Below are 11,973 nucleotides of genomic sequence, written 5' to 3' on the forward strand. Positions count from 1 at the left end.
AGACCGCTACTATCATCTGATCCTGAAGGGAGTCCCGTAGATCAAACATACCATCGATCGATGATTGGGTCTCTGATGTATCTCACAGCTAGTCGTCCCGACATAATGTTTGAAGTATGCCAATGTGCTCGCTTCCAGGCTAATCCTAAACTCTCTTATTTAATTGCTGTTAAAGGTATTTTTAGATATCTGAAGGGACAACCGAAGTTAGGTCTTTGGTATCCCAAACAATCAGAATTTGATCTTTATGCTTTTGCTGATAGCAATTATGTTGGAGATGACATTGACAGGAAATCCACGTTAGCCGGTTGTCAGTTTCTCAGAGATCGCCTCATCTCATGGCAGTGTAAGAAACAACAAACAGTGTCCACCTCAACCGCCGAAGCAGAGTATGTTGCCGCATCCGCTTGCTGCTCTCAGGTTATCTGGATGTGAAACCAGTTGCTGGATTACGGTTTGAAATTTCTTGACACTCCTATTTTCTTTGATAATGATGTGGCCATTGCTATTGTGAAAAACCCAGTCCAACATTCTAAAACTAAGCACATCGATATTAAAATTCATTTTATTATTGACTGTTTCGATCGGAAATTGATTCATCTTGAACAAGTCCACACTGATAACAACGTGGCGGACTTATTTACAAAACCGTTCTGAACAACAAAATTTAATGTGCTTGTGAGTTTTCTTAAAATGCTTCGTTTCGAGGATTGAGTCTTTTTGGGGATAAATTTGTACTTTTTTGTTTATTTTTGCACAAATTTAGGGGGAGAAAAATCAAAAAGACAAAAATAGTGTGTGTGTGTTGAAAAATCAAAATGTCAAAAATAGTGTGTGTACGTTGTCTTTATTATTTATGTATAAAAAAAATTTGAGCTTTTCAAGATTCATTTTCGCTTAAATTATGTCGGTTGCTTAAGTTTGAAGGACATATACTTGTATATGGTTGATTCGGTGTTCTACTTGTAGTTTCACAGGATAGCCATTTACCTAACGACTGAAAGCACCCGTGGCGATTATGATGTGTTTTTGTGTTTTGTGTTCTTTCACTAAAAATTATGTCAGTAACTCTGAGTTGAAAGGACATGTGTTTTCATGCATGTTTGGTCCGGTTAACCACTTGTGGTTATAATGGATAGCCATTTACCCGAAGGCTTAAAGTGATCGGGGTGACTGAATGCTTAACACGTATGTTTCACTTAACTCTCCGGGAAGTGATATTACTATTCAGATAACGACTTTTTAGGAGCTTTAAAATATTTTCAAATGAAAATTGATCCAACCTTTGCAAAGTGATAGATAAACTGTTTCTGTGTGCCTAACGGGTGAAGTTATTAAGCTTAAAAGGTTCTACAACAGTCATTGATGTGAACCTGTTTCATATCTCAAATCGAGCCAAAGAATGTTGAAATGGCTCTTCAATAACCTAGTTGGGATGAGGCTATGCATGAAGAACTGAATCAGTTTGATAAGTTGAAGGTATGGAGATTGGTTAAACTGCCAGAAGGAAAGAAAGCTCTTGATACAAGATGGGTGTTTAGGAACAAGCAAGATGACACTGGGGTTATTGTTCGTAATAAGGCACGACTGGTAGTTCGCGGGTTTCGCCAGGTAGAAGGGTTAGATTACACAGAAGTCTATGCTCCAGTAGCTAGACTTGAGGCAATTAGGATTTTTCTGGCATATGCATCGTATATGGGGTTCACAGTATATCATATGGATGTTAAAACAACATTTTTGTATGGAGAGGTTAAAGAGGAGATCTATGTTGATCAGCCACCGGGTTTCTTTGATTCCAAGAAACCAAATCATGTTTATAAACTAGACAAGGCTCTGTATGGGCTACATCAGGCTCCTCGGGCGTGGTATGCTATGCAAACCGCACATCTCTTTGATCATGGCTATAAGCGTGGAACGATTGATCAAACTCTGTTTCGGAAAACTGTCGGAAAAGATTTGATTCTGGTCCAGATCTATGTTGACGACATCATCTTCGGTTCCACCAGTGCTGATTTGTGCAAAGAATTTGAGGGTGTTATGAAGAAAAGATTTGAGATGAGCTCGTTGGGTGAAATGACAACATTTCTGGGTTTACAGGTTCGCCAAAGTCCGACAGGAATTTGTTGCATCAAGGAAAGTATGTTGAAGATATGCTGGCTAAGTTTGAGCTTCAAGATTCCAAGAGTGCTAATACTCCAATGGCAGAAAGACCGCTACTATCATCTGATCCTGAAGGGAGTCCCGTAGATCAAACATACCATCGATCGATGATTGGGTCTCTGATATATCTCACAGCTAGTCGTCCCGACATAATGTTTGAAGTATGCCAATGTGCTCGCTTCCAGGCTAATCCTAAACTCTCTCATTTAATTGCTGTTAAAGGTATTTTTAGATATCTGAAGGGACAACCGAAGTTAGGTCTTTGGTATCCCAAACAATCAGAATTTGATCGTTATGCTTTTGCTGATAGCAATTATGTTGGAGATGACATTGACAGGAAATCCACGTTAGCCGGTTGTCAGTTTCTCGGAGATCGCCTCATCTCATGGCAGTGTAAGAAACAACAAACAGTGTCCACCTCAACCGCCGAAGCAGAGTATGTTTCCGCATCCTCTTGCTGCTCTCAGGTTATCTGGATGTGAAACCAGTTGCTGGATTACGGTTTGGAATTTCTTGACACTCCTATTTTCTTTGATAATGATGTGGCCATTGCTATTGTGAAAAACCCAGTCCAACATTCTAAAACCAAGCACATCGATATTAAAATTCATTTTATTATTGACTGTTTCGATCGGAAATTGATTCATCTTGAACAAGTCCACACTGATAACAACGTGGCGGACTTATTTACAAAACCGGTCGGAACAACAAAATTTAATGTGCTTGTGAGTTTTCTTAAAATGCTTCGTTTCGAGGATTGAGTCTTTTTGGGGATAAATTTGTACTTTTTTGTTTAATTTTGCACAAATTTAGGGGGAGAAAAATCAAAAAGACAAAAATAGTGTGTGTGTGTTGAAAAATCAAAATGTCAAAAATAGTGTGTGTACGTTGTCTTTATTATTTATATATAAAAAAAATTGAGCTTTTCATGATTCATTTTCGCTTAAAATTATGTCGGTTGCTTAAGTTTGAAGGACATATACTTGTATATGGTTGATCCGGTGTTCTACTTGTAGTTTCACAGGATAGCCATTTACCTAACGACTGAAAGCACCCGGGGCGATTATGATGTGTTTTTGTGTTTTGTGTTCTTTCACTTAAAATTATGTCAGTAACTCTGAGTTGAAAGGACATGTGTTTTCATGCATGTTTGGTCCGGTTAACCACTTGTGGTTATAATGGATAGCCATTTACCCGAAGGCTTAAAGTGACCTGGGTGACTGAATGCTTAACACGTATGTTTCACTTAACTCTCCGGGAAGTGATATTACTATTCAGTTAACGACTTTTTAGGAGCTTTAAAATATTTTCAAATGAAAATTGATCCAACCTTTGCAAAGTGATAGATAAACTGTTTCTGTTTGCCTAACGGGTGAAGTTATTAAGCTTAAAAGGCTCTACAACAGTCATTGATGTGTATGGTACTTTCCACGATACGTAAAAGTTAAAGTGATATAAACTAAATTTGCTAAACTTAATGTGGAGAGTCATTTTGAAGACAGGTGCATGTCTCCAGATACATCTCTCCGAATGATAGGCAGAAAAGCAATTACCCAGTCATACACGAGCCCGTTAGTGTCTTGATCACCAAAAATATTGTACCGTTAAGCTATTATTATTATTATTAATGATGCAAAAAAATGTGTGATTGCAGTTACTTATTTCTGTTTAAGTTATTTCATTTTTAAGGCTTAAAGGGTCAAACTAGAACTACAGAGATGGGGGCACACAAGTAAGTCCTGTCATGTCTCGAATGAAAGGCCTGTCAGTTTACTGGCACTAAGTCCAACGTTCAACCTTAAAAACTAATCCTGCTTTGTATAAAATCTTTTGATCAAGCACTAGGGGGTTGGAGTCAAATTGGGGTGATCTGGGGAAAGCCAAATACGCTTTAAGAAGAGATAGGAGGCATCACAGGTCCATGAGTGATGTCCATCTAAGCTTTATGCCTAACTGAATCCTAATCATATCACTGATCCGATGAAATATCATGCTAAGTATGGGATACACGCTATCAACCTGTCTCTTGTTGTCATAATAACGCTGAACATGAATCCTTGTGACAGTACCTTAAAGGATATGATTCCATGTGCGGACCTTTTCATAAAAAGGGTGGAAGTTTTACTAAGAACTGAAATTTGATCCCGACGTTAGAAATAAAGGGAGTTGTCTTACTTGTGTGTGGATAAATAATTGTTTTTTATTTTTATTTTGATTTTATCTTATTTTATTTTGTTTTCTCTTGTCTAATCCTATTATTTTACCTCGAAATTACTCTCCTCGAAATGCTCGTGTAAATTAAGTTTTCTTAACTCTGGGTTAAAAGTTTTGGGTCACTCTACTGTTGGGTCATGAATCTAATTGGGCTTTTGATTGTTATCGGCTTTATTTGAGCCCATTAAGGGTTTTTGGCCCGCTGATCTTGGTATAAGTATTCCTAAAAGTTTTATTTTTCACTTTTATTACTCTTCAAAATCACAATTTCTCTTATCATCTCAGCCGAGATCAACTCTCTAAGTCTTCCTTGCCGAAATCAGAAACCTTCATTACTAATCATCATTTAGAGTGTCCTTTGTTTATCAGGTACTGGACAAGGCTTAATAAGATCCATATGCTGCTGAGGATTATGTTAATGTCACCATGAACTGATTTCATGGGTGACTTGAATTTGAAATTGGATTTAGGAGTTATTGGGGCTTTGATGGGAATATTAGTTTTGATTTGTGGTTTTTGGCTGATGTTTTAACAAGATGTTGCAGGTTTAATGGTGAATTTTAGGGATCTCGGTGGATTAGAGATGACTACACGCATCCCTAGGTGGAATCCAAAGGGGTTCTCTGCCCCAGCTGGCAAGGAGTTCTCGGTTTGACTTTCGTTGACCGAGAACTCCCCTATTTTGAAAGATAATCTCGTTCTGGGTAACTTCTTGAACGAGAACTCCTCTGTTCTTGGTTAACTGTGCTGACCGAGAACCTCAGTTCTCGGTTGACTTTCATTGACCTTTGTTGACCGAGAACTCACTTATTTTGACTGAGATCCCTCCTGCCGGGCCCAATTCTCACTGTTTGGGCCCAGACCTTCAGTGGTGTAATTTTGGGCCACTCCAATATAGTTTGGACTGTCACATAAGTTTTTTTTGGGCCTTCCTATGCTTAATAATCCAAGTGTATTTTTAATCATGGTTCAAATGTCAATTACTATTATCTAACTTGATAAGTTTGGTGCAGATATGGCTAATCAGAACTCGTTAAAGTATGTTGATACTCATAACATAGCTGGCCACTTGTATGATCCACCATTGGCTCACAAAGAATTCAAGTCGGACTCAATACTTGCAGGATTTCTCATGCTCTTCGGGAAAATCCTGTCATTTGCAAGAAGATGGTTACTGATTTATGGAACAATGCAAAGATCAATTCTCAAGAGGCAGATGGAGTTATTTCAATCGACTCCAAAATACGGACGAAGCCGGTTATTGTTACTGAAGCCATTATCAGAGATGTACTTTTGTTTGGGGATCAACCCGACTACCCAACAGAGTACTCTGCAGCTGAAGTTACTGAAGTTCTTACAAGAATGGGGTATGAAGGCACTTATCCACCGGCAATCAAGAATTTGTTTCACCCTTACTGGAGATACCTATTGCACACGTTATTTACATGTATCTCGGGAAGAAAGGGAGGTTCAAATGAAATCAGTCACACCCAAATGTATGTCGTTGCTGCTCTGATCATGGGTTGGAATTACAACTATTCCAAGTTCGTCTTCAATGAAATGATGAGCAATCTAAGGGAAAAGAAGAAGGAGATGTTCTTGATGTATCCAAGGTTCTTACAGATGATTTTTTATTCTCATTACACCGACCTGGTTAAATCTGTTGAGACCTTGGATATGAAGTCTATGGGACCCAATTCCTTTGGGTTAATGAAGCAGTCAAGAAAGGGAGCCAAAGTGGTTTATAGGGGATTGAAACCCCTAGTAAAATTCGGTCGTTTTGCTGAGACCGAAGCTGAGCCTGTCGTAGCTCAGGTTGCTGACAAACATGTGGCACCCACTCAACCACGTGCTGCTACATTTGAGATTTCTGATGATGAGGAAGATGAAGAAAAGCACCGTCAGTCAAGTACTCTTACAGATGATGAAAGATTAAAAGCCCTCGAAGCTGCTAAAGTCTTATTTCAATCAACTGCTCAGAAGCCTCCTTAGACAGTTACTGAAAACACTGAGGAAGACTATGTTGAAAAACCAACTGCTGATCTCATTCATCGTAAACGAAAAAGGGATGATTCGAGATCTAGCGAGTTGGACAGTGAAGTTGAAACAACCATAGTTACACCAACACCCACACCAGCACCAGAATCAACCACCAGCCCTCAACAACACACCGATAAACCAGAATCGCAAACTGAACCAGTTGCACCTACTACTGAGCCATCATTTATGGAGTTGTTGTCCAGCGATTTTGGTGATGATTTTGATTTTGAAACAGATATTCCACATATTTATACTGCAGATATTCCCTCTGGGTCATCAGGTCAAATTGTCAAGGTCAATCAAGTTCAGGTGTTTCAGAAAAAGTTGCTCAAATCCTTGCTATGCAGGAAAATTATTTTCAGAACAAAGGAATGGGAGTGGTTCTTGAGAATGCTCCTGTGGATGTTCAGGCATTACAACGTCGAGTTTTTGAACTCGAGTAGGATTCAGTTTTTAAAGATATCTGCATTCAGGAACTTGAGGCTAGCAACTCAGATAAAGACTCCAAGATTAAAGAGCTGCAGTCCGGCATGGGAGGTTTAACAACTATGTATCTCGATCTCCAACAAAAGCTAGTTCAGAAATTTGGAGATGAGTTCAAAAGTAATGAAGATATGGTTTATCAAACTCCCGCTGCTGATCAAGACAAAGATTCTGATATTCGTCCAGACGATAGCATTGGTGTTAGTCGACAAGAGGACTAGAGTCTCTAAAGCAATACTTAGATGCACCATCTGTCACAAAAGAAAAATCTGACAGGATTAAGAAGAAACTACTTGGAAAGGGAAATAAGAAGTTGCTGGTAATGAAGAACTCAGATCAAAATATTGTATCTTCAGATCACCCAGAGAGATATGTTGTTACGCTTCAAAAGGGGTTCTCTGATAAATACGGTGATCGATCTGGAGTTTTATCCAGGGGTTTCGACGCAGATAAGAGTATGTGGTGGGTTAAAAGAAAGTCAGGAACAATGGAGTACTATAAAAAGATGAAAGACTTTGGTTCTTGAACTAAAGTTGATTTGAGTGATTTAATAAATGCTCCATTTACAAATCCATCAAATGACAAGCGGGGCTCAGATTTTTGGGAATTTTTGAAAAGACAAGTTGATCGAGGCTTCCCAAATAATAAGACTGCCGAGTCATTTTTGAAGAAAGCTAAAGGCGTTCAAGATCCAAGGACAGGAAAAACAATGGTGAATGTAATGTGGCCTCTCACAAAGAAAGCTACTTACATTCCCGTACCAAATGCCATTCCCGATGGTACGTTGGATAATATGAGATTCTGGTTCTATGATCCCTTTACTGCCACAGCTGTTATCAAACTACAAAAAGGGAAAGGTTAATACCGTTTTGTTGACCCTAAAGATTTGTTGAAACTCCATGAGAAGGATATCAAGACGCTCAGCACGTTTCATATTGTTGCTGATGGTATTTTTGAAACAGCCGCCAAAGAATACACAAGCATGGTAGCTTCTATCATCAATAACAAGTTTTGGGCTGGAGGTTTGAAGGATGCAGATATTGATTACATGGAGCAAGAGTTTTAGATAAAGCTACAAACCAAAGGAGAGATTGTTGGGCCTAGTTTTGTGGTTTGTACTTAAATAGTAATGTTTGGGCTTGGGTTTTGGGATTGTGTGTAAGTCGAGAACACTTATGTGTTCTCGGTGGGCCTTTGGTTGGTTGGGTCGGCTTAGTTAGTTGCTATGCCTATATATAGTCATGTTATGTATAGGGTTAAAGGTTGTTCATTCATAGTATAGTGATCGATCATTGTAAGTGCTTAAGCACCCGACGTATTCAATAATATACGTGTATTTTGAAGCAATCTTGTGTTAAACTACTTGTTATTATTCGTGTTCTTAAATCATCGAGTGTTGGTATTCCGCACCAATATTCGTTTGATTGATATCATATTGTAGTGATACAGATTCGGGACTTACAAAACTAACCCTTGTTAGCGGAAATGATGAACCGTTCAAGGTTTTTTGAACATAAAGGATGCTCTCTATCATTAAGTTGGCTAAAGGACAATCATTGGAAAAATTTTTAAATATAAAGGACGTCTTTTATCACTTTGTCTATAAAGAAATAGACATGTTAATGATATATATATGCTAAACAAACAAATTAATATATGAAATGGCCTCTACACATACGACATATAATAAAATAAATTGCCAGAGGCTTTATTTTGTTTATGTATTGTAAATTTATATTTTAGAGTTGACCCTTATTTATGGTCAATAATCATATATATTCTTCTAGATAGGTGTGTTTACGGTCCATTTTTCACAATTTTTAGGTCAAACCGTGAATTAAACCGTTGGTAACGGATTTTGGTTTTTGAAAACAAAAACCAAACCGTAGAAATGTTAAACCGAACCGAACCGTCAGTAACGGTTTGGTTCCGGTTTGGTTTCACGCTATGTGCCTTTTTGGACTTTTATACTAATTGTTTAATATAATGTATGACATATTTATAGTTCATTTGTCCATAGTCAAGTGTAAATCTAAGTTGTTCGAAAACAAAACAAAATAACTATCTGATGAAACTCAAACTCCGTGCCTAAATACATCAACAACTATAAGACTTATTGCATTCTGAGAGACTAAAAGTTATTTAAGGTTTTATTTAACAATATAAAGTCCACGATTGGAGTTTGTGGTTTGTGTGTTTGAAACCATTTTCTAATTCACTTTTGGTAAGTAACTAATTATATTATATATATACATTACCAGCTTTAATTCAACAAATAATCTAAAAGTTTTTAAAAGATCAAATATAATTAAATTAGACGGTCCGATCCGGTTTATACTGTTGGCCGTTCGCTACGGTATAAAATTTTTGAAACAAAATGACCGAAAAATAAGGAAAACCAACCATGAAATTGAATCGGTTTGGACGTTTTCACGATTTCAAACCGAACCATAAACACACCCAGATAACTACTAATTGGCCATCAACATTGACTCCCCAGAAATCATTATCACAGTGGCCATACATATAAAGCTAGACTTGACTCACTTGACCCTTATTAATGGTCACAATTACATCGTCATGTCCTTAAATAGCGCATGCATTCGGCTGCAATCCAAACTACATCTGTTAAGATATCATTGACAACATAATCTAGCCAAATACCACAAATCCCACAATCTATGAATCTTCTCCTCATCTTTATTCTCTCTTCCACAATCTTATCATCATCTTCTTCAGATGATCATCAATCGTACATTATTCATATGGACAAATCAATGAAGCCATCACCCTTCTCTGATCACCACAACTGGTACACTTCTGTACTGTCATCACTATCCGATGAAGTTCCCGCGACGCATCTCTACACATATAACCATGTCATGGATGGATTCAGCGCGGTGCTCACCAATCCCAGCTCAAGCAGCTTGAACAGATGCCCGGCCATCTTGCAGCATTTGAGGAGACTCTTGGCCAGCTTCACACGACGCACACTCCGACGTTTTTGGGACAGCCACTGGAATAGCACCGAAGGCTCGGTTAGCCATGTACAAAGTGTTGTTCTTAGAGAACTCATATCATGCTGCAGCGACTGACACACTGGCTGGAATGGATCAAGCCATTGAAGACGGTGTGGACCTGATGTCTTTATCGTTGGCGTTCCTTGAGACACCATTTTACCAAAATCCTATCGCAATCGGAGCATTTGCCGCCATGGAAAAAGGGATCTTTGTATCTTGCTCAGCTGGTAATTCTGGTCCTCGTGCGTACAGTATCAACAATGGAGCTCCATGGATCACTACTGTTGGTGCAGGAACAGTAGACCGAGATTTCGTTGCTTATGTTACACCTGGTGATCCGAACTATGGAACCTTAATCGGGAAATCGGTTTTCCCAAAAGAGCTGTTGGTAGAGAAGGTTCACATATACTATGAATATGGAAATAGAAGCAAAGAAACTTGTGCATATAATTCCCTTGATCCCAAAGATGTTAAAGGCAAGTACATTTTTTGTGAATTTGATGATGAAGTATCAGTTTATGAACTCAATGCCACTGGAGCTGCCGGCGCTATCTTTAGTTCAGACTTTGGTTACTTTCTCCAGCCAGGGGACCTCTATTTGCCATTCGTTGTACTGGAACCCAAGGTTGGAAACTTGTTAAAAAAGTATATAATTGACACAAAGAATGCGATTATTAGCGTTAGGTATGGCGAAACTTTATTGGGTATTAAACCAGCTCCACAAGTTGCATACTTCTCATCAAGAGGACCTAGTCTTCGATCTCCATGGATCCTAAAACCCGATATTTTGGCTCCAGGTGTCGATATCTTGGCTGCATGGGCGCCCAATAGAGAAACTGCGCAAATCGGAGATGATTATTTATTCAGTGATTATTAGCTTGATTCAGGTATTATTAATCAAATCTATATATATAAAGATAATTGCATAGAAAAACTAATTAACTAATTAACAATATATGATATCTAACAGGTACATCAATGGCTTCTCCACATGTGGAAGGCGTAGCTGCGTTACTGAAATCTACCCATCGTGACTGGAGTCCCGCTGCAATTCGATCTGCCATGATGACAACAGCCGATATTCTAGATAACAACGAAAATGTAATCACGGACATGATCACACGTAAACAAGGTATAGATGGAATAATTAATAAAATTGCCATAAGGTATTGTATATTGTTGATTAACTATTTATTGGAGTGCGACAATACAATCATATATATAGCAATAAAGACTAACAATATATTCTATAAAACAAGGTACTCCTCTGGACTACGGTGCGGGACATGTTAATCCAAACAAAGCCATGAATCCCAGTTTGGTATACGACATTCAACCGCATGATTACGTCAATTATCTCTGCGCATTGAACTACACACAACACCAAATCCAAATCATTTCGAAGAAACTAGAGACTGTTTGTACCAACGCAACCATGGATCTTAACTACCCTTCGTTTATTCTTGTGTTAAACAACACAAATACCGCCCGTTACACGTTCCACAGAGTGTTAACGAACGTCGGGACGTCAAGTTGTTCATATCGAGCCGAGGTGTATACTCCTGTTATTGGTATGAGAGTGGTTGTCAAGCCTTCTATAATATTTTTTGAAGGTAGATACAGTACGTCCAAGTTTGAAGTCATCGTTGATGTTGATATAAATGGTTCTAATCCGATCAAGGGTCGGTATTTTGGTAACTATGGGTATTTAAGTTGGCACGAGGTGAATGGAAGTCATGTGGTTCGAAGTCCGATCGTATCTGCAATTGCTTATGCTGGGAATTAAGACGCCTTAAGATCAAGAATTGGTTTATAAGATGCGCACACCAAAGATGTTAATTACTTTCCTATTCAAGTGATGCAAAAATTAAATTATATAATGAGTTTAAAATAGGATTATCAAAATGGCCATTTTATCAACAGCATTCCTTAATCAATCCACTCAAATCGAAAATACCCAAAATGATCACTTTCTGAACTGTCGGATCCAACATATTAGAACTGACATGCAACAAATCTATTTGACATCCTTCCGTCTTTTAATCAACCACATCTA

General features: G+C 38.2%; 1 pseudogene; it reads left to right on the forward strand.

Annotated features, from left to right (window-relative positions):
- The window catches only part of LOC143636566 (subtilisin-like protease SBT1.7), a 33,286-nt pseudogene extending 21,543 nt beyond the window's left edge, over positions 1-11,743 (forward strand).
- Positions 11,744-11,973: the final 230 nt, after the last annotated feature.

This window comes from Bidens hawaiensis, unplaced genomic scaffold, assembly GCF_021521415.1.
Source record: "Bidens hawaiensis isolate Kalapana, Puna unplaced genomic scaffold, B.hawaiensis_p1.1 tig00000599_1, whole genome shotgun sequence".
Lineage (NCBI taxonomy): Eukaryota > Viridiplantae > Streptophyta > Magnoliopsida > Asterales > Asteraceae > Bidens > Bidens hawaiensis.